Here is a 23,702-nt window from a genome sequence, read left to right on the forward strand (position 1 = left end):
CAATCCTTTCAGTTGCTTGATTTGCAGTTATTTTCTCCTATTCTGAGGGTTTTAGTTTCATCTTGTTTATAGTTTCCTTTGCTGTGCAAAAGGTTTTAAGTTTCATTAGGTCTTAGGTTTTATTTGTTTGTTTGTTTTTAATTTTTGTTACTCGTGGAGCTGTGTCAAGGGGGATCTTGCTTTGATTTTTGTTAAAGAGTGTTCTGTTTTCCACTAATTTTCACAATATTGATTCTTTCAATCCAAGAATATAATATAGCTCTCCATCTGTTTGTACTGTCTTTGATTTCTTTCATCAGTTTCTTATAGTTTTATGCATGCAGGTCTTTTGTAGGTGAGTATATTTTATTTGTAGGTAAGTTGAACTTTAGATAGGTTTATTCCTAAGAATTTTATTATTTTTGTTGCAATGGTAAATGGGATTTTTTTCATTATATTTTTATTTCTGATTTTTCCTTGCTAGTGTACAGGAATACAAAGGATTTATGTGTAATCATTTGGTATCCTGCAACTACACTAAATTCATTGATGAGCTCTAGTAATTTTCTTGTTATATCTTTAGTTTTCTTTGTATAGTATCTTTTCTTCTGCAAACAGTGAGAGTCTTACTTCTTATTTTCTAGCCAGAATTTCCTTTATTTCTTTTTTCTTCTCTGATTGCCATGGCTAAGACTTTCAAAACTACGTTGAATAATAATAATGGTGAGAGTGGGCACCCTTGACTTTTTTCCTGATCTTAGAAGAAATTTCACTTTCAGTTTTTCACCACTGAGGATGTTTGCTGTAGGTTTGTCATAAATGGCCTGTATTATGTTGAGGTAAGTTTCTTCTGTGCCCATTTTCTAAAGCATTTGTATCATAAATGTGTGTCAAATATTGTTAGATGATTTTCTGCATCTGTTGAGATAACCATATGATTTTATCTTTCAATTTGATAATACAGTGTATCACAATAATTAATTTGCATATATTGCAGAATTTTTTGCATCCCTAGGATAAATCCCACTTGATCATCATGTAGGAACCTTTTAAAGTGTTATAGGTTCAGTTTGCTAGTGTTTTGTTGAAGATTTTGGCACCTGTGTTCATGATTGATATTTACCTGTAACTATTTTTCTGGGATATATTTTTTCTGATTTTTCTAACAGGAGGTTGGTGGTCTCATAGAATGAGTTTGGGAGTGTTCTCCCACCTGCAATTTTTTGTAAGAGTTTGAGAAGGACTGGTGTTATGTCTTCCCTAGACATTTGATAGAGCTCACCTGTGAAGCCATCTGAACCTGGTCATTCGCTTTTTGGGATCGTTTTGATCACAGTTTTTATTTCAGTGATTTTCACTGGTCTTTTCATAATTTCTATGTCTTTCTGGTTCACTCTTAGAAGGTTATCCTTTTCTAAGAATTTGCCTATTTCTTCCATGTTCTCCATTTTATTGGCATAGAGTTGTTAGTAGTAGTCTCTTATGATCTTTTTATTTCTGTTGTCAGTTGTAACTTCTTTTTCATTTTTAATTTTATTGATTTGATTATTTTGCCTTTTTTCTTAATGGGTCTGGCTGATGGTTTGTCGATTTTGTTTATCTTCTTAAATAACCTGCTTTTAGCTTTATTGATCTTTTCTATCTTCATTTTGTTTTCATTTATTTCTGCTCTGCTCTTCATGATTCCTTTTCTTCCACTAATTTTGGGATTCTTGTCCTTTTACTAGCTGTTTTAGGTATAAGGTTATGTTATTTGTTTAATGGATTCCTCGTTTCTTGAGGTAGACTATTATTGCTATAAATTTCTCCCTTATCACTGCTTTTGCTGCATCTCATTGGTTTTGGATTATCATGCTTTCATGGTCATTTGTTTCTAGATAATTCTTAATTTCCTTCTTCAATGAACTCTTGGTTATTTGGACACATATTGTTTAGCTTCCATGTGTTTTTTACAGTTTTTATTTTTTTACAGTTTTTATTATTTTAGTTCATATAGCATTTTGGCTGGAAAAGATATTTGATATGATTTAAATTTTCTTAAATCTATCCAGGCTTGATTTATGATCCAAGATGTGATATATCCAGGGGACTGTTCTATGTACACTTGAGAAAAAAAGTGCATTCTACTGCTTTTGGATGGACTGTCCTGTAGTTACCAATGAAATCTATCTGGTCTGATGTGTGATTTAAGGCTTGTGTTTCCTTATTAATCTTCTGTCTTGATGATCTGCCCATTGATGTAAGTGGGGTGTTTAAGACCTCTACTGTTGCTGTGCTACTGTTGATTTCCCCTTTAACATCTGTTAACATTGTCCATATATATTGAGGTGCTCCTATGTTGGGTTCACAAATATTTACATTTGTTATGTCTTCTTGAATTGAACCTTAATCATTATATAGTGTTCTTCCTTGCTTCTTGTAATATTATTTATTTCAAAGTCTCTTTTGTCTGATATGAGAATTATTTTTCTGGCTTTCTTTTGATTTCCATTTGTATGGAATATCTTAACCATCCCCTCACTTCCAGTCTTATGTGTCTCTAGTTTTGAAATGGGTCTTTTGTAGACAACATATACATGTGTCTTGTTTTTGTATCCATTCAGCCAGTCTATACCTATTGCTTGGAGTATTCAATCCATTTACATCTAAACTAGTCATTTATATATATATATATATATATATATATATATACACACACACACACATTTCTATTGGCATTTTTAATTTTAGGGATTTGTTTTTGTAGGTCTTTTTCCTTCTCTTGTGTTTCCTATCTAGGAAAATCTCTTTAGCATTTGTTCTACTTCTGGTTTGATGGTGCTGAATTATTTTAATTTTTGCTTGTCTTTAAAGCTTTTTTATTTCTACATTAATTCTGAATGAGACCCTTGCTGGGTAAAATAACCTTGGTTGCAGGTGTTTGTTTTTTTTTTTTTTTTTCTTTTCATTACTTTAAATTTATTCTTCCACTCTCTTCTGGACTGTAGGATGTCTGCTGAAAAACAGCTATTTACCTTATGATTACTTTGCATGTTACTTTTTCCTTTTTCCTTGTTTCTTTTGATATTTCTTTGTGCCTCATTCTTGTTAGTTTGATTAATATGTGTCTCAATGTGTTTCTCCGTGGGTTTATCCTGTTAAGTCTGTTTTCACTTTTTGGACTTGATTGACTCTTTTCTTTCCCACGATAGGAACGTTTTGACTATAATCCCTTCTAATAACTTCTCAAAGCATTTCTCCTCTTTCTGGGGCCCCTATAATTCAAACATTGGTGTGTTTAATATTGTCTCAGAGTTCTCTAAGACTGTCCTCAGTTCTTTTCATTTTTTTCTTTATTCTGATCTTCAGCAGTGGTTTCCACCATTCTATATTCCAACTCACTTATCCATCCTTCTGCTTCAGTTTTTCTGCTACTGATTTCTTCTATAATATTTTTAATCTCAATATTTGTGTTGTTCATCACTGTTTATTCTTTCTTTCTTATAGGTTCATGTTAAATGTATTAAAAGATACTTGCATTTTATCCATTCCATTTTTAGATTTTGGAACAACTTTACTATCATTATTAAGAATTTGTTTTTAGGTATTTTGGTTATTCTTTGTTTATTTGTTCTTGTGTATTTTTATCTTGCTCCTTCATCTGCATGATATTTATGTCTCTTCATTTTGTCTAACTTACTGTATTTGAGGTCCCTTTTCTTCAGGCTGTGGTGTCATAGTTCTTGCTTTTTGTCTCTTCCTCTGGTCAGTGAGGTTGATCCAATGGCTTCTGTTGGCTTCCTGTTGGAAGGAATTTGTGCCTGCATTCTCGTGGGATGAGATGGGTTTTCTTTCTCTGATGGTCATGGCTGTATGAGGTAGTGTGTTATGTCTGTGGGCAGCCTGTCTGCTAATGACTGTATTTGTGTTCCTGTCCTGATGTTTGTTGTTTCAGTGGGGCATCCAAGGCTGGGTGCTCTAGGCCATTGGGTGGTTCTAGGTCTTGAATTCGGGCAGAGAACCTTGTGGGAGACTTAACACTCCCTGTGGCCAGGAGTTGTCTGGGGGTCTAGCATCCTAGATTCAGCATACCCACCCCTGAAGCTCAGGTTTGTCTTCTGTTCAGGAAACCAAGACCTTGCTAACCAAGTATTAATCACGGCAATGAAAGGGAAAGTGTTAATCACTCAGTCGTGTTGACTCTTGCAACCCCATAGACTAGCCCACCAGGCTCCTCTGTCCACGGTAAGAATACTGAAATGGGTTGTCATTCATTTCTCCATGGGATATTCCCAATGCAGGGATTGAACTTGGGTCTCCTGCATTACAGGTAGATTCTTAACCTCTTAGCCACCAGGGAAGCCCTAGTCATGGCAATAATGGGAATTAAAACAAAGAAACAAAAGAAAACCCACCAATAAACAAGAAAAAAAATTGAAATCCAGACAATGGTAAAAGCAGAATCAGACAAAGTGAATCAAAAACAGGGGAACACACACACACACACACACAAGGAGCCAAAACAGATCAAAGAAAACAAAGTAGAAGAGTGACCTGATGAACAAAAGAAACCAAAATGATACTCACCAATTAAAAACAAAACTATCTAAAACACAAATCCAAACAGTGTCACCTGAGGAATAAAATAATGAAAACAAAACAAAAATGATTAAAAAAAATAGAAAAACAAAGTGAAATACAAGCATATAGAAAAATACACACACACACACACACACGAAAAAGTATAACAATAAAGAACCAGACAAAATCCAAATAAAACAACAAACAAAAACACAGATTAACATAAAGCCAAAGTAAAACTATATGACAAATATGTGACTAAAATATTCCCAAAAGCTTAAATAGAATAATAATAATAATAAAACAACCACAACAAAGAAACAAAGAAGGGAGAAAAAATTAAAAAAAACATCCAGAACTCACAACAGAATAGATCAAAACATAAAAATAGCAATAGATATGTTCCTAGAGTCTCAACTCTCAAAACCCTTGCCCCTGCTGTGAGCCACAGCATGTCTCTGCCTTTCCGGGAGGCCCTTTAGCACTGGGGAAGGCTGTCCTCTAGACCTGCTATGGGGTCACCTCAGATTTTAATTTGGCCTTACTTCCACTTGTGCTTGCCTCTAATGTCCACGGCTCCCAGAACTAGAGCATTTTCTTTTGTGGGAACACTCACTGTCCTTTTACATATTCCTTGAAGACAGAGTCTACATAGTTGATCATGTGGATTTAATCTGCAGCTTGTACAACTGATGGAAAAGTTTTTCATTCTCTTCCTTAGTTGTTCTTCCCCTGGAGCTCAATTGTTTTACCCCCATTTTAGCAAGTGGATTATCCACATGGGTTTTACTCCTGAGGCTGCCCTGGAGGAGTTGGACCTGCTCCAGTGAGGTCTGGGCATGGAGGTGCCATGACTGCTTGGATCACAGGAACCTTGGCAGCACCAGGTGTGTAGGGAAGCTAGTGGCCATAGGTGCATGAGATATGACTCTGTTATGATTCTTTTCTAGTCTCAGGCAGCTGATGCTTCAAAAGACCTCACTGGATGGTCCTTCTCTATTGCTGGGCACATCAGGTGCTCAAAGGGCCACCCTCCCTGGAGTCTTTGTCTATTCCTCAGCTGCTGGCACTGGCATGTGGATAGAGACAGCCTACAATGATGGTACCACCCCTTGTGTGTGACTCAGCAATAGCACCATTCTTCTATGGCTGCCCAGCTTTCCTCCAAAGTCATTCCTTGCCATGGTTTACCTCCCTCTTATTCCCTCAGGCCATCTCACTACAGTAAACAGCAGTCCTTGCCCTGGGATTGCTCTCCAACCCCTATTTTTTTTTTTTTTTTTTTTTGGTTGCTACCTGCTCTATCATTGATTAACTGAGGTGAGTTAAACTCTCCTACTATTACTGTCTTCTGCCAATTTAACTTTGCATTTCCTTTGGTTTATAGTTTACATTTTATGATTATATTCAACATACAAAGATATATGATAGTTATATACTGATTATATATTTATTGTGGATTCTACTTTTATTATTATAAACTGTCCCTTTAATCTCCTTTGCTATTTTTTATTCTTCAATTCAAATTATTCTTTCACTAATGTCACAAGCCCAGTTGTCTCTCTCTTTTTTGGGGGGAGGTGGTCGTGAGTGGTGGGGAATGCCATAGATTTTTTTTTTTTTTACTTTGACCCTTTCTTATTTATTTTGTTTTAAATGTATTCTTTTAATACAATACACAATAATACATATGCTAACTTTATTTGAGAGTCATTTTGTTAGGTATATTTTTTTTCCATTTACATATTTTAATAGAATATATTTTGTATTACATCTATAATTGTAGATTTATTTTCTATTTTTGATGGTTTCTTATTTATCTGCAGTTTTTAAACTATAGTTACTTATTTACAATATTGTGTTCAAGTATACAGCAAAGTCATATATACATTCTTTTTCAGATTCTAATAGGTTATCTTGTGTGTTTTTATGTTTTCCTTCTAGTCATTTAGAAACTAAAATTTCTAAATAATATTCTCTTTTTATTTTTTATGGTATATTCATTCATAACTTTAGGTAATACACAGAAGTGTCTTTTTATTGATTTATCAACTGTAGACAATACTTATCGATCCCCCTCTATTAAAAATTAGCCTAATAGAATGTTTATACTTCTTAATTTCCTTGTTACCACTTTCATTATTATTATGTTATTTATTGTAATGACTGCATATAAGAGTTTACAGAATTAACCATTTGCTGCTTGTACTTGTTTCACTGTCTGAATGCCTGAAGAATACTTATTTTATTCTGAAATTCTATATTTTCATCAGAGTGTGAATTGATGTCTGTCTTTATTCCCCTGAAATATAGTCTGCTTTTGGTCTATGAAACCAATTTTCCTTTTTTCTTTTTTTTTTTTTTTTTAGTTTGGGGAATTTATTATGTCTTTGATTTTATTTTCCTATTTTTTTTTCATTCTCTTTTCCTGGGTACTCTACCTCAAGGACAAAATTTTGCTTGTAGTAATTCATTGTTTATCCTCTTAAACAACTAACTTTTCTGTAATTTTGTTAATGATTCTGTGTTTAACCTTGCATTCACCAGGTTTATTTCAAGACTATTCCTTTACACCTTCACCCATATATTTTGTTTAAACCTTTTCTGTTTCTAATTTTTCTTTTTCTTCTGTGATATTATTATTTTGGCCCTCAGTTTGCTTAATTTGCTCTGGAATCTTCATTTCATCATATTCAGTTATTTTTATCATCTAGTCTTTGATATCTTATCTCATTGAATTAGTATTCAATGTAATTACTTCTTTTGGTTTGAAATACTGATAGTATTTTTCTTTCAGTATTTCCACCATATTTTCTCCAAGAGTGGATTATTCATATCATCTTGAGGTACCTCTCCTTCCTTCTTTCTTTTATTCCTTGAATGGCTGCAGTAAAGTATTTTTGCATATCTGCCAAAATGTTTGTTTGGATTGTTCACATATTCAAAGTGGATGATCTAATCAAAATCTTATATTTGTTCAGTTACAATATGAGTGAATTCTTGACTTCTACCCCACTTTATCTGAGTCTGCTTTTCTTCAGAACTTTCATTCAATGACTGGGTATTGCTAATTTCATTTGCTTTTCTGTGACCTAATAGTTTAAGTAGGGTGGAAAAGCTTTGCTGGGATTGTGAACAATTTTGATTCAAGAAACTGGACTCTGTTTACCCTTTTGTAATTTTGGTATATGTCCCCCATACCTGAGTTCACTCTACCTGGGCTACAGTGAATTGTATTCCTATATACGGAGGGTGCCACTTCACTCTGGATGAATTTATAATCCAGGGTGGAGCATTGGGGACTTTGTTTCCAACAGATGTAATAAGTCCTGCTGTTTATTTTCTCCACCTCACCCTCACTACCTAACAACCATGTTCACTATCCTTCCCAAACATGATGGAAAAGATAAGTGAAACCCATGGGTTGTGCCTAGGCATTATTAGATCAGGGGGTGGGGGGGGTGGTTAATTGTCATTCTCTCTATGAATCCTCTCCTTGGCCTGTCCATTCCTGTAAGCAATCTTGTCCTAATTATTTTATTTTTTCCCTTCTGATCTTCTAAATCCTCAGATATTGCTGGGATTAATCATCTCTTAGTGATTATGATCATTCTATTTTCCATCCTTATCTTTATTTCCAGTTAGGCAAAATGAAAATGGTAGGGCTCTGCTGATATATTGAGATAGAGGGAAACAAAAGATAGTTGTCCATTCTCAAGGAATTTGAAGTATAAGTATATCTACACAAACTCCATTGCTGTTTCACATCCAGATTGAGGTTTATTATTAATTTTCAAGGTATTGTTCACTTATCTTCTCTCTCTCCACCAAAAGTTTTAAGGAGGCTATTAGGTCTGCCTTTCTCTAGAACTGTTTCTTCAAAGATTATGCTATTAGATTATGGCTCTTTTCATATTTGTTCTACTCCTTTTAAAACGTATAACTATGATCAACTTGAAAGTGAAAGTGACAGTCGCTCAGCTGTGTCTGACTCTTTGTCACCCAATGGACTATACAGCCCATGGAGTTCTCCAGGCCAGAATACTGGAGTGGGTAGCCTTTCCCTTCTCCAGGGAATCTCCCCAAACCAGGGATCAAACCCAGGTCTCCCACATTGCAGGCAGATTCTTTACCAGCTGAGCCACAAGGGAAACCCATTATCAGCTTATTTTTTGCTTATTTATTTTGATTTGAGGGAGATTCTGTGACTGCTAAGCTAGTTAATAGTTATGAAATACCTACTACCTGCCAGATGCTAACTAGGAGCTCCCAAGTGCATAGAGGTCAGCAAAGGATTTAAGCTTGATTAATTTTTGTTTCACAGAGAACTGTGAGTATAGAATGGTCTATTTTGAAAAATGAAAATACACATGTGCATTTTTGTATATACACTTTAGATTATTAAAATTAACTGAAATGATACACACCAATTTATACTGTTACTTTAGGGTGGAGATAGAGCTTATAGAAGACATTCATTTTTTCTTTTATATATAAATATATTGTTATCATCTTTCAATAATGAATAAATGTTATCTTAATAATAAGAAAAAATAAAAACATCATTTTAATGGCAATTAAGTTTTAATTGCTAATGCATCAAGAACACTGAAAAGAAGACTGAACCGTAGCTGTGTCCTTATTACCATAAATAGAACTCTGAGGTATATCACACTTAAAATGTGATTCATGCCAATTATTGTTTGTTCATAGTTGTTTTAGGAAGCTTGAATTTTTTTTTTTTCAGGAAAAACATTAGTAAAAGAAATATTCTTTTTTTTCTCAGTTAAACACTAAATGGAAGTCTTATGATAGTTCCTCAATAAATATTTTAGTGAACAGATTAATAAAGTATACTTGAGCAAGTTATTTAATATGAATGATGGATTGTTTGAAAAATAATTAATGCTTTTTAGCCCTGTACTTGGTGCTCAGTAGGTACTTAATATTTATTAAACTCTTTATTATTGTATCTCTAGGAAACCATGTACTCTGTGCCCAATAAGATTTCACATTGAATTATAATTTAACTCTGCCTTTAATAATAAATAATAAAAATAATATAATAATAAATATATAATAAATATAAATATATTTATATAAATGTAAATAATAATAATAATAAATAATAAATCAAAAAATAGTCATATATAGGTTATTTCTACATTGCTTCTAAAACTGCTACTCAGGACACCATAACAGTATTGAATTGACATACTGAAAAGAGTCTGCAAAAAGGGGAAATAATACTTCTCCTGATGGAGTGTAGTTTCCTTTGATTAGTAAGATGCCCCATATCCTGTTTATCTCTTTGTCTTGGCTGTTAGGATGCTTACAGCTATCAGAAGGTTTCTGCTATAATTAGTTCTTCTGTCCTCCCTTTTCACTAGCCCTATCCTCTCTACCTTTTACTCTAATAATAAATTCTTGCTTTAGCAGTGTATTTTCTTATAAACTGACTAGAAATCCTTTTCATAATTGAGCAAATTGCAAGTAAGCAACATAATAACATTGGTAGATTGAATTTACTGATCAGTGCAATCAGCCCCCTCAATGTTATAGTTCTGGATCAACACAAACTCCTAAGAATAGAAGAGGATCTACCCCGATCCCCCAAACCAAAATCTTTCTTGGGTTTTTTAGCAGTACCTTTCCAAAAGAGGTTGGAACATTCAGGGTAGAACTCAGCATAAAAGAAATGCCCAAACTTTTGAGGACTGGTCCTAGTTTGTTTGCTTTTTTTTTTTTTTTTTTCATTTATTTTTACTAGTTGGAGGCTAATTACAATATTGTAGTGGTTTTTGTCATACATTGACATGAATAAGCCATGGATTTAGGGAAAATGCCTACGACCCCCTACCTTGGGACAATTTCAGCAAACACTGATGGCATTAAGTAAGATACATAGCCATGTTTAGAAATTAATTTGAGAGATACACGAGGGTCCAAGCAAGGGGACCATCTCCTCACATAATATTGGCCTGGGTGATTGGGTTTGGGTAAAACGACACCAATCTAAAGCATTAGAACCTAGATGGAAAGGCCCTTATGTTGTTCTCCTTACCACTCCTACTGTTGTTAAGGTCGACAGGATCGGGCCCTGGGTTCACTGCATGTTGGGGTCCTTTAAAGGACCGCGACAAGTGGCGCCCGAACAGGGACGCTGGTATACGTGGCATATCGGGCGGAGTGACTCAAGGACCTATTGAGGTCGGTAAGTACTAAGGCATGGATCAAACGGCTGGAAAGCCCCATCATTTTTCTACTTTACTTCACCATTTGTTTAAAGTTCAGGGACTTCTGGTTTCACGCTAACGAATAGAAGCTTGCCTTCAAACAGTAGTTGAACATAACCCCTGGTTCCCTGATGAAGGCAGTTTTGATTTAGAAATCTGGCACCGGGTCAAAGAAAATGTTGAACGAGCCGCCGGGCAAGGAGAAAATATTCCAATTGATTTTTGGCCCTTATGGGCTCTCATTAAAGCTGTAATGCTACCATTTCAAGGTAATTCTAGCCCTCACGATATTCGACAACAGACAGAACATTTACTGCATGAATATGAATTAGATGATGAAACTTTACAAAAGGCTCAATTAGAACAACATAAAATATTTCAAAACTTTCCTACTAGCCTTGCCCCGACTGCTCCAACTCCTCCTCCTCCTCCTTCTCCTCTGCCAGCAGGCACATATCCAGAGGTCTCTCCTTTGTTAAAACTTAATGATTCTGATAACGACTCTCCTGAGGCAGTTATTGATACCAAAACTAGCAACGCTCTTGTGGACAATTATGATAAGTCCTTGACGCAGACTCATACCTACAAAAAATCAGCACTTATTCACTTTTCTCAGCAACAGAGACTCTCTGATTTACTAGCTTTGCAGTCACAAGTTTCTGATGCCAATGGTTTTTCTGTTTTTCCAGTTTTAAGAAGTTCTGACACTCCAGGGCACATAATATCTCAATATGACAGTATTAATCTTTTTCACATGCAACAAATAAAGAAGGCTATAACTATGTATGGCCCACATTCACCTTTTACAAGAGAGCTTCTAAATGTTGTAACATCTTCTATTGGAAACTTTATTTCCTATGATTGGCAAACTTTAATAAAAGCTCTCCTTAAACCCGGAGAATATCTTCAATGGACAATGTGGTTTCATGATATAGCCAGAGATCACGCTAACAAGAATGCTCGAGCTGGCACTCCCCAAAATCAAATTACTTATGAAATGTTAACTGGCTCCGGACAATTTGAAACTATAGAAGCTCAAATACAATGCCCTCCTTTGTTGCATGAACAATTAAAAACAGTGGCCCTTGAAGCTTGGGATCGAATTACTCCTCAAGGAGAGCCTACAAGTAGTTACACTAAAATATTACAAGGACCAATCATAGCCATAGCAATTATTTCTTTCGCTATAATCAATCATATTTTATACAAGCCTGTGTTCCATTTCCTTTTGTTATAGCTATAGGAAACCTACAATTCAATAAGACTATACGTTCTGTAACTTGCATAAATTGCAGATTATATACTTGTCTTAACTCCTCTATTTCCTTAAGATATGATTCTCTTTTAATTCTTCGATCTCGACGTGGTCTATGGTTACCAATAAATCTCCAACGGCCCTGGGAAGAAGGTCCCATGGCTGGACTTGCTTCCCGGTTTCTTACTAAATTGCTCCGGCGATCTAAACGATTCATTGGATGGCTGATTTTTAGTATTTTGGGATTAATAGCCATTTGTACCACTGCTGCTGTCACTGGTGTTGCTTTACAAACTTCTATTCAGACACATAATTTTATTCAAAATTGGACTAAAGATGCCCATACTATATGGGCCACTCAGACTCAGATAGATAAGGGAATTCAAGAAGAAATACAGGAACTGGAAACAGCCATCGAATGGGTTGGAGATCAATTAAAAGATGTACAAAAACAGGTGATGCTAAAATGTGACTGGAATTCTACTCAATTTTGTGTTACTCCTGTTTGTTTTAATAATAGTGCCTACAACTGGGAACAAATTAAGTTTCATTTACAAAACATACATGATAATGCCTCTCTGAATGTACAATTATTACAAAAAGAAATATTTGAAACCTTTTCTAATAATCTGCCCTCTTCCATTGATATGGAAACTTTAGCTAAACAATTGGCTGATCAATTATCTGGGCTAGACCCACGTGGATGGTTTCAAAGTCTTACTCATAGCATTGGATCTGGAACCATAATTTTGGTGATTGTCTTAACAATTATATTTGTTGTCTACCGTTGCCTTTATGCAAAGATTGTCAAAACTAAACAAACTTTGATGGTCAGAACTCTTCTTACAAATATTAAATAAATAAGGGGGAATTGTCAGGGAATGTTTAACGGGAGGATTCCTACGTGCTGTCTCTCATGAGTCCTTTGTCCCTCTTCAAGCGGAACAGCACGCTGCTCCCAGGGACTGAGGTCATTGTGTGAGGCAAGCATGAGTCTCCTTTAGTAAACATTCTCCTTAGGACAAAACAGCTTAGTCTCCTTCCCCTTTCTTGAGATAGGGATTGTCTTCTGACCTTGTGACTAACTTTAGCCCATGTTTCCTTGGTAACGTTTGCTGTACATTTGGTTTTCTGATCTCTATCATTCCCAAAAGAAGTTTCTTGTACTGCAGCCTATATATACTCAAAGAAAAATCATTAAAGCACCTTTGCTCCATCAGAGCTTGGGTCCCCGGGTCTTTTTTGTCTCTCTCTCTCTCTCTCTCTCTCCTTTTCTGGCTGACTCTCTGGAGCGTGGAGACCCGTCGTGCTCACTTTTCTGCCCGGGCTTCTAAGACCCCCTCGAGAGGGCGCCTGTTGCCTTCGTGAGCGATGCAAGTCCTGTGTCAAGGACTTTATTGGTCCTCTGCATAAACCAAGGGACATCGGCCTCTTTCTCTCTTTCACTTTCTTATCGTCGACTCCGTACCTCCTGATTCCGGTCCTTTAAAGGACCCCAACAACTGCAATCACATGCGGCAAGCCACTCCGGAAGAACAGGAGAAGGCGCAAGCAGAATGGGAGGCAAGACCTCACCCGTCAAATCCTTTGAAACTGAAACTCATACGACGGGAGCCCTCTTAACTCTCCTGCTGATAACAGTTTTCATCAGCCCAGGAGCAACCAGCCACAACCCCCATCAGCCAGCTAACCTGACTTGGGTGATCTACAATCCTGAGACTGGAGAAGTGCTTAATTCGAGCTCCAACGTGGCCCCCAAAGGGACATGATGGCCAATACTGACCTTTGATTTGTGCGTGCTGGCAGCTGACGGTAATGGGTTTGGTACCCACCAACTGACCAAGTTCTTTGCCCACGGTTCTTTCGGTCTGTTCACCCGTAACTGTGAGTGAAAAGGTCCACAGTACTACAAACAGGTGCCTGTCTATGTCTGCCCGGGGGGAGGAAGGGATCGGAACCAAATTGAAAAATGTGGGGGAGTTGACTCTTTTTATTGCGCCGCTTGGGGTTGCGAAACCACGGGAACAGTCCATTTCACACCTCCAAGAATCCTTGAGCTCCTTGGCTGAAGTAGTGTTACAGAATAGGAGAGGTTTAGATTTGTTGTTTCTGCAACAAGGAGGATTATGTGCAGCACTGGGAGAAGAATGCTGTTTCTATATCGACCATTCAGGGGTGGTACAAAAATCTCTCCAGAAAGTAAGAGAGGGACTAGCCCAGCGGAAGAGAGAACGAGAAGCCCAACAAGGCTGGTTTGAATCTTGGTTTCAGTGCTCCCTCTGGTTGACCACTTTGATTTCCACCCTCCTGGGTCCACTCATAATAGTAATATTGTTACTGACCTTTGGTCCATGCATTTTAAACCGTCTGGTCTCATTTATTAGGGAGCGCCTAAATACCATCCAAATTATGGTATTGAGACAACAATATCAGTCAATTTCACAGGGTGAAGAGAAAGATTCCTCTACAAAAGTACAAAGACAGGGGGGAAATGTGAGGCTGTCACGGCTAACGCCATGACAGGCCCCCTAGATTAGGAGTAGGCCTGGTTTCCCGGGGTAACATAATTATTAGGCCTCCTGGAGCCAGCCAATTAACATATGCCTAGCAAGAAAAAAGGGAACTTATCAGGGGAAAGCTGAAAGCCCCACCTTGGGCCAACAAAAATTACCTTGCAACTGTGTAACCAATCTGCTTGCGCCGACTACCTACTGTGTAACCAATCTGCTTGCGCCAACTACCTGCTGCTTTTTTTGACCTAATAAATACCCGAGAAAACTGGGGCTTGGGGCCTTTCATCCTCACACACTTGGTGAGGGCAGGAGGCCCTGGCTCGAGTCAGTAATAAATTCCCCTATTGCAAGTTGCATTGTTTCGAGGAGTCTTCTTTCCCGACCGGGGACTCGGACTACGGGCAGAACACTTTTAATTTCATGGCTGCATTCCCCATCTGCAGTGATTTTGGAGTCCAAAAAAATTAAGTCTGACTGTTTCCACTGTTTCCACATCTATTTGCCATGAAGTGATGGGACCAGATGCCATGGTCTTAGTTTTCTGAATGTTGAGCTTTAAGCCAACTTTTTCACTCTCCTCTTTCACTTTCATCAAGAGGCTTTTTAGTTCCTCTTCACTTTCTGCCATAAGGGTGGTGCCATCTGCATATCTGAGGTTATTGATATTTCTCCCGGCAATCTCCATTCTAGCCTGTGCTTCTTCCAGTCCAGCGTTTTTCATGATATACTCTGCATATAAGTTGGCATTACTAATTCATTGGCACTTTTCAATTACATTGTTGAAAGCTACTACTACATTTGAAATGTAGTATTTGTGTCCCAATCAAACTGATACATTATAACCAAGGTGTTCTTGTCAGTTTTTCATGTAAGGCCAGCAGGTTTTATGTCATTAAAAGTATATTCCAATGGTCAAAGTGTTGAAGCTTCATTTAAAAATTGTATTTTCTTGGAGGTTCACTGCCCCTAAAAAGGACTCCCCAACAACTCATAATTAAGCACCTTACTGCACAGAATACTCTAGCAATACCACTCATGTACTCACACACTCCAGCCCTAATGCTGAGACTGAGATACTAGTTAACCCAATTTTAAACTGAGCCACCCTACAGAAAGCAAAAGCTGAGAGACTATAGTCTTGGTGGTTTGGTCTAGGTCTAAGCTGAGGAAGAAAATCATGTGTATTATGAACTCCTACTGGAATAAGCTAAATTTGGAGGGTGGAAAGGGAAGATTGGAGAGACTAAGGACTTAAATCTTGCCTTTTGGAGATGTCATAAACCAGATTGTGTGGTAGTAGGTAACTGCTTAGCTAGGGAGCATGTAGAAGCGTTGCTTGGTAGTCATTGAAAGAAAACTTGGAAGGATGTGTACAATAACAAGATGCTTGAATTTAATATTTTAATAATGGAGCAGTACTGAGTTATGGCAATAGCCAGGGTGGCTGAGGGGAGATGGGGGACCAAAATACTGCATATGAAAAAATCAAAGGACCTGAAATCCTAGATGCTAGCTGGGTCATCTCTCAGAACCCTGAAGTTATTCAGGGCAACGGCAGGGAAGAAGACAGTGAGTCAGGTACCAATGTGTGTAAACATAATGAAGCTTGATCAGGATGTTAGGAAGTGATAGCAAATAAAAGAGGTAAAAGTCAACACACTCAGATTACATGAATCTCAAACTGAGAAGTTTTTGTTGTTGTTGTTGTTGTTGTTTGTTTTTATTTAGTTTATTTCCCATAGAGATGGAAGGGGGAAATGAATGTACTAGCTCAATAAAAAATAGCTTTCCTGCTGAGCTCATCCCCAATGTTTTAGGGATAAAGCCCTACAAATTATATCTTGCCAGTCCATGTTTCCTTTCGTCTCCAGTCATCCCTATCCATACTCCCTACTGGCTCTCTTATACCCATCCCAACACATATCAGAGGATTGGTCATTCTGGAAAACTCCTGTTTGCATCCTCACAGGAAGTAGGAAACAGAACATTTCTCATACTTACATTTAGGAATATGCAGTGTGGGCCTAGGGCAAACCAAAAAACAACAACAACAACAACTAGAAACCTACCCTGGATGCTAGAAATTTGAAGAGTCCCAGCTCTGTGTAAATACTTGGGAATGTCTGGTGCCATCAGAATCAGTGTCAAAAAATTAGAGGTGCCCTTCTAATTTCACTCTTACTTTCATATCCACTAAGAAAACAAACCTAAAGTTAGTAACAAATATAACTATAAGGTGGCTTGACTGGGCCAGGTCTACTCCTAACCAGCCCCATCTACAGGGCTTTGGTTGAGAGATGTTCACGTGGAAAGTATTAACACAAAATAAAAATGACTGAAAAAAGGAGATGAAAGCCATGACTGGCTTAACTTCAGAGTGAAACTTCCATAACCTTGTTTCAAGCTGCAGCTGGCAATGAAATTAAAAAAAAAAAAAAAAACCCAAGAATATAATTCAACAATTTGCTACACTTGAAGCCCCTGTGCTCTGTATTGTACTATACACTGTGAATGACAAATAAGGAATAAGTATCTATCCTTGATTATAAGGAGGCATAGAGAAGATAGACATTATACAAGTTAGTCAAAGGTAGAAATTGATAAGTGCTATAATGAAAGAGGTACAAATAAGTTACTATGTGAGCACTGAATGGGGAGGGTTGGCTTCTAGCTAGAGGAATCCAAAAAGAATAAACAGAGAAGATGGTTTTTGACTTGAGCAGGGGAGAAATAGTTTATTTTCCATACAAATAGATTAGTTTAGGGATCAGCATGGATAAATGCATTGAGTCAAGACAATACAGAATACAGGTTTATAGTGATGCAAGTAAGAAAAGATGAGAATAAAAAATAATGCTAATAATTGATATTGAGGATCACTTACTAGGGCTTCCCTGGTAGCTCAGCTTGTGAAGAATCCACCTGTGATGCAGGAGACCCTGGTTCAATTCCTGGGTTGGGAAGATCCCCTGGAGAAGGGATAGGCTACCTAATCCAGTTTTCTTGGACTTCCTTGGTGGCTCAGCTAGTAAAGAATCTGCCTGCAATGTGGGAGACCTGGGTTTGATCCCTTGGTTGTGAAGATCCCTTGGAGAAGGAATGGCTTACCCACAGAAGTATTCTGGCCTGAAGAATTCCATGGACTGTATAGTCCTTGAGGTCGCAAAGGGTCTGACAGGACTGAGTGACTTTCACTTTCACTTTACTATATGCCAGGCACAGTGCTGAGAGTTTAATATGTATTAATTTATGTAATCCTCACAAAACCTTATAAGTTAATATCATCATCTCCACTTGACAGTTCAGAAAAGTCTAGGGAAGTTACTTGTTCAAGAGCCCATGGCCAGTGAGTGGTAGAACTAAAATTCAAACCCATGAAATTTGTATCCAGACAGACCAATGTTCACAGCCTCTATATTACATTACTTTTCCACAATTGCTTTAAGAAGTTCATGAGGGACCATGAATGCCAGGATAAGGATTTAAGGCTCTATCTTCTGATTTCTGACTCTAGAACTCACTAGCTGAGTGAACTTGGCAATTTCCTTAATTTGTCTGTACTATCGTTTCTAAATTTTTTAAGTATATATAAAATATTGTGACATAAGGAACAATACATTGGCCTACAAAGGATACTCAGTAAATTTATGTCATAATTTATAGACGTATTAGTGCAAAATGGGGATATTCCAGGTAGAAGGAATAAATGGAAGTTTTCTGGTATTGGTAGAGTATAAGCTATGATAATGTATGGTGATAAAGCTGGGAACTGAATTTAAGGATCAGCTAATGAAAGACTGAATATGACTCTGAATCTTTTGACTTTTATTCTACAAGTAACAAGTGATCTATTATGCTGAATGAATTTTAAAAGAGCATGTATAAAAGATGGAAGGAAAAACACATAAATGACATCCAACAATTACTTTCTTTAGATTTAGGTTGGTGCAAACATAATTGTGGTTTTGCACTATTGAAATTTCTGCTTTGTATTAGAATACATTCCTAAATAAACATGATTATGTTACACATCACTTTAACGCACATTTTTATATTTTTTCTAATGACTTATTATTTTTTGTCTTTTTATTTATTTTAGACTATGGAAGTTATGTCATACAACAAGCAAATTCAAGTGATTTTCTTATTTGAGTTCAAAATGGATCTTAAAGCAGTGGAGACTACTGGAAAAAATCAACAATGCATTTCGCCCAGGAATTGCTAACGAACCTACAGTGAGGTGGTGGTTCAAGAAGTTTTACAAAGGAGATTAGAACCTAGAAAATGAGCAGTGTAGTGGCCAGCCATCAGAAGTTGGCAACAACCAATTGAGACCCATCATCAAAGCTGACCCTTTTACAGCTACATGAGAAGTTGCTGAAGAACTCAACATCCATCAGTCTATGGTTGTTCAGTTTTTTTTTTTTATTTTTTTTTTAATTTTTATTATTATTTTTTTTTTCCAGTGGGTTTTGTCATACATTGCTATGAATCAGCCATGGATTTACATGTATTCCCAATCCCGATCCCCCCTCCCACCTCCCTCTCCACCCGATTCCTCTGGGTCTTCCCAGTGCACCAGGCCGGAGCACTTGTCTCGTGCATCCCACCTGGGCTGGTGATCTGTTTCACCATAGTTAGTATACATGCTGTTCTTTTGAAATATCCCACCCTCACATTCTCCCAGAGAGTTCACAAGTCTGTTCTGTATTTCTGTGTCTCTTTTTCTGTTCTGCATATAGGGTTATCGTTATCACCTTTCTAAATTCCATATACATGTGTCAGTATGCTATAATGTTCTTTATCTTTCTGGCTTACTTCACTCTGTATAATGGGCTCCAGCTTCATCCATCTCATTAGGACTGGTTCAAATGAATTCTTTTTAACGGCTGAGTAATATTCCATGGTGTATATGTACCACAGCTTCCTTATCCATTCATCTGCTGATGGGCATCTAGGTTGCTTCCATGTCCTGGCTATTATAGACAGTGCTGCGATGAACACTGGGGTGCACGTGTCTCTTTCAGATCTGGTTTCCTCAGTGTGTATGCCCAGAAGTGGGATTGCTGGGTCATATGGCAGTTCTATGTCCAGTTTTTTAAGAAATCTCCACACTGTTTTCCATAGCGGCTGTACTAGTTTGCATTCCCACCAACAGTGTAAGAGGGTTCCCTTTTCTCCACACCCTCTCCAGCATTTATTGCTTGTAGACTTTTGGATAGCAGCCATCCTGACTGGCGTGTAATGGTACCTCATTGTGGTTTTGATTTGCATTTCTCTAATAATGAGTGATGTTGAGCATCTTTTCATGTGTTTGTTAGCCATCTGTATGTCTTCTTTGGAGAAATGTCTGTTTAGTTCTTTGGCCCATTTTTTGATTGGGTCATTTATTTTTCTGGAATTGAGCTGCAGGAGTTGCTTGTATATTTTTGAGATTAATCCTTTGTCTGTTTCTTCATTTGCTATTATTTTCTCCCAATCTGAGGGCTGTCTTTTCACCTTACTTATAGTTTCCTTTGTAGTGCAAAAGCTTTTAAGTTTCATTAGGTCCCATTTGTTTAGTTTTGCTTTTATTTCCAATATTCTGGGAGGTGGGTCATAGAGGATCTTGCTTTGATTTATGTCGGAGAGTGTTTTGCCTATGTTCTCCTCTAGGAGTTTTATAGTTTCTGGTCTTACATTTAGATCTTTAATCCATTTTGAGTTTATTTTTGTGTATGGTGTTAGAAAGTGTTCTAGTTTCATTCTTTTACAAGTGGTTGACCAGCTTTCCCAGCACCACTTGTTAAAGAGGTTGTCTTTTTTCCATTGTATATCCTTGCCTCCTTTGTCAAAGATAAGGTGTCCATAGGTTCGTGGATTTATCTCTGGGCTTTCTATTCTGTTCCATTGATCTATATTTCTGTCTTTGTGCCAGTACCATACTGTCTTGATGACTGTGGCTTTGTAGTAGAGTCTGAAGTCAGGCAGGTTGATTCCTCCAGTTCCATTCTTCTTTCTCAAGATTACTTTGGCTATTCGAGGTTTTTTGTATTTCCATACAAATTGTGAAATTCTTTGGTCTAGTTCTGTGAAAAATACCGTTGGTAGCTTGATAGGGATTGCATTGAATCTATAGACTGCTTTGGGTAGAATAGCCATTTTGACAATATTAATTCTTCCAATCCATGAACACGGTATGTTTCTCCATCTGTTTGTGTCCTCTTTGATTTCTTTCATCAGTGTTTTATAGTTTTCTATGTATAGGTCCTTTGTTTCTTTAGGTAGATATACTCCTAAGTATTTTATTCTTTTTGTTGCAATGGTGAATGGTATTGTTTCCTTAATTTCTCTTTCTGTTTTTTCATTGTTAGTATATAGGAATGCAAGGGATTTCTGTGTGTTAATTTTATATCCTGCAACTTTACTATATTCATTGATTAGCTCTAGTAATTTTCTGGTAGAATCTTTAGGGTTTTCTATGTAGAGGATCATGTCATCTGCAAACAGTGAAAGTTTTACCTCTTCTTTTCCTATCTGGATTCCTTTTACTTCTTTTTCTGCTCTGATTGCTGTGGCCAGCACTTCCAACACTATGTTGAATAGTAGTGGTGAGAGTGGGCACCCTTGTCTTGTTCCTGATTTCAGGGGAAATGCCTTCAATTTTTCACCATTGAGGGTGATGCTTGCTGTGGGTTTGTCATATATAGCTTTTATTATGTTGAGGTATGTTCCTTCTATTCCTGCTTTTTGGAGAGTTTTAATCATAAATGAGTGTTGAATTTTGTCAAAGGCTTTCTCTGCATCTATTGAGATAATCATATGGTTTTTATCTTTCAATTTGTTAATGTGGTGTATTACATTGATTGATTTGCGGATATTAAAGAATCCTTGCATTCCTGGGATAAAGCCCACTTGGTCATGGTGTATGATTTTTTTAATATGTTGTTGGATTCTGTTTGCTAGAATTTTGTTAAGGATTTTTGCATCTATGTTCATCAGTGATATTGGCCTGTAGTTTTCTTTTTTTGTGGCATCTTTGTCTGGTTTTGGAATTAGGGTGATGGTGGCCTCATAGAATGAGTTTGGAAGCTTACCTTCTTCTGCAATTTTCTGGAAGAGTTTGAGTAAGATAGGTGTTAGCTCTTCTCTAAATTTTTGGTAGAATTCGGCTGTGAAGCCATCTGGTCCTGGGCTTTTGTTTGCTGGAAGATTTTTGATGACAGTTTCGATTTCCTTGCTTGTGATGGGTCTGTTAAGATCTTCTATTTCTTCCTGGTTCAGTTTTGGAAAGTTATACTTTTCTAAGAATTTGTCCATTTCATCCAAGTTGTCCATTTTATTGGCATAGAGCTGCTGGTAGTAGTCTCTTATGATCCTTTGTATTTCTGTGTTGTCTGTTGTGATCTCTCCATTTTCATTTCTAATTTTGTTAATTTGGTTTTTCTCTCTTTGTTTCTTAATGAGTCTTGCTAATGGTTTGTCAATTTTGTTTATTTTTTCAAAAAACCAGCTTTTAGCTTTGTTGATTTTTGCTATGGTCTCTTTAGTTTCTTTTGCATTTATTTCTGCCCTGATTTTTAAGATTTCTTTCCTTCTGCTAACTCTGGGGTTCTTCATTTCTTCCTTCTCTAATTGCTTTAGGTGTAGAGTTAGGTTATTTAATTGGTTTTTTTCCTGTTTCTTGATGTAAGCCTGTAATGCTATGAACCTTCCCCTTAGCACTGCTTTTACAGTGTCCCATAGGTTTTGGGTTGTTGTGTTTTCATTTTCATTCATTTCTATACATATTTTGATTTCTTTTTTGATTTCTTCTATGATTTGTTGGTTATTCAGAAGCGTGTTATTTAGCCTCCATATGTTTGAAGTTTTAACAATTTTTTCCCTGTAATTGAGATCTAATCTTACTGCACTGTGGTCAGAAAAGATGACTGGAATGGTTTCAATTTTTTTGAATTTTCCAAGACCAGATTTATGGCCCAGGATGTGATCTATTCTGGAGAATGTTCCGTGTGCACTTGAGAAAAAGGTGAAGTTGATTGTTTTGGGGTGAAATGTCCTATAGATATCAATTAGGTCTAGCTGGTCCATTGTGTCATTTAAGGTTTGTGTTTCCTTGTTAATTTTCTGTTTAGTTGATCTATCCATAGTTGTGAGTGGGGTATTAAAGTCTCCCACTATTATTGTGTTACTATTAATTTCCTCTTTCATACTTGTTAGCGTTTGCCGTACATATTGCGGTGCTCCTATGTTGGGTGCATATATATTTATAATTGTTATATCTTCTTTTTTGATTGATCCTTTGATCATTATGTAGTGTCCTTCTTTGTCTCTTTTCACTTCCTTTATTTGAAAGTCTATTTTATCTGATATGAGTATTGCGACTCCTGCTTTCTTTTGGTCTCCGTTTGCATGAAATATTTTTTTCCAGCCCTTCACTTTTAGTCTGTATGTGTCTCTTGTTTTGAGGTGGGTCTCTTGTAGACAGCATATATAGGGGTCTTGTTTTTGTATCCATTCAGCCAATCTTTGTCTTTTGGTTGGGGCATTCAACCCATTTACATTTAGGGTAATTATTGATAGGTGTGGTCCCGTTGCCATTTACTTTGTTGTTTTGGGTTCACATTTATAAAACCTTTCTGCATTTCCTGTCTAGAGAAGATCCTTTAGCATTTGTTGAAGAGCTGGTTTGGTGGTGCTGAATTCTCTCAGCTTTTGCTTATCTGTAAAGCTTTTGAATTCTCCTTCATATCTGAATGAGATCCTTGCTGGATACAGTAATCTAGGTTGAAAGTTATTCTCTTTCATTACTTTCAGTATGTCCTGCCATTCCCTTCTGGCCTGGAGGGTTTCTATTGATAGATCAGCTGTTATCCTTATGGGAATCCCTTTGTGTGTTATTTGTTGTTTTTCCCTTGCTGCTTTTAATATTTGTTCTTTGTGTTTGATCTTTGTTAATTTGATTAATATGTGTCTTGGGGTGTTTCGCCTTGGGTTTATCCTGTTTGGGACTCTCTGGGTTTCTTGGATTTGGGTGGCTATTTCCTTCCCCATTTTAGGGAAGTTTTCAGCTATTATCTCCTCGAGTATTTTCTCATGGCCCTTCTTTTTGTCTTCTTCTTCTGGAACTCCTATGATTCGAATGTTGGGGCGTTTCACAGTGTCCCAGAGGTCCCTGAG

Source organism: Dama dama, chromosome X (genome assembly GCF_033118175.1).
Source record: "Dama dama isolate Ldn47 chromosome X, ASM3311817v1, whole genome shotgun sequence".
Classification (NCBI taxonomy): Eukaryota; Metazoa; Chordata; class Mammalia; order Artiodactyla; family Cervidae; genus Dama; species Dama dama.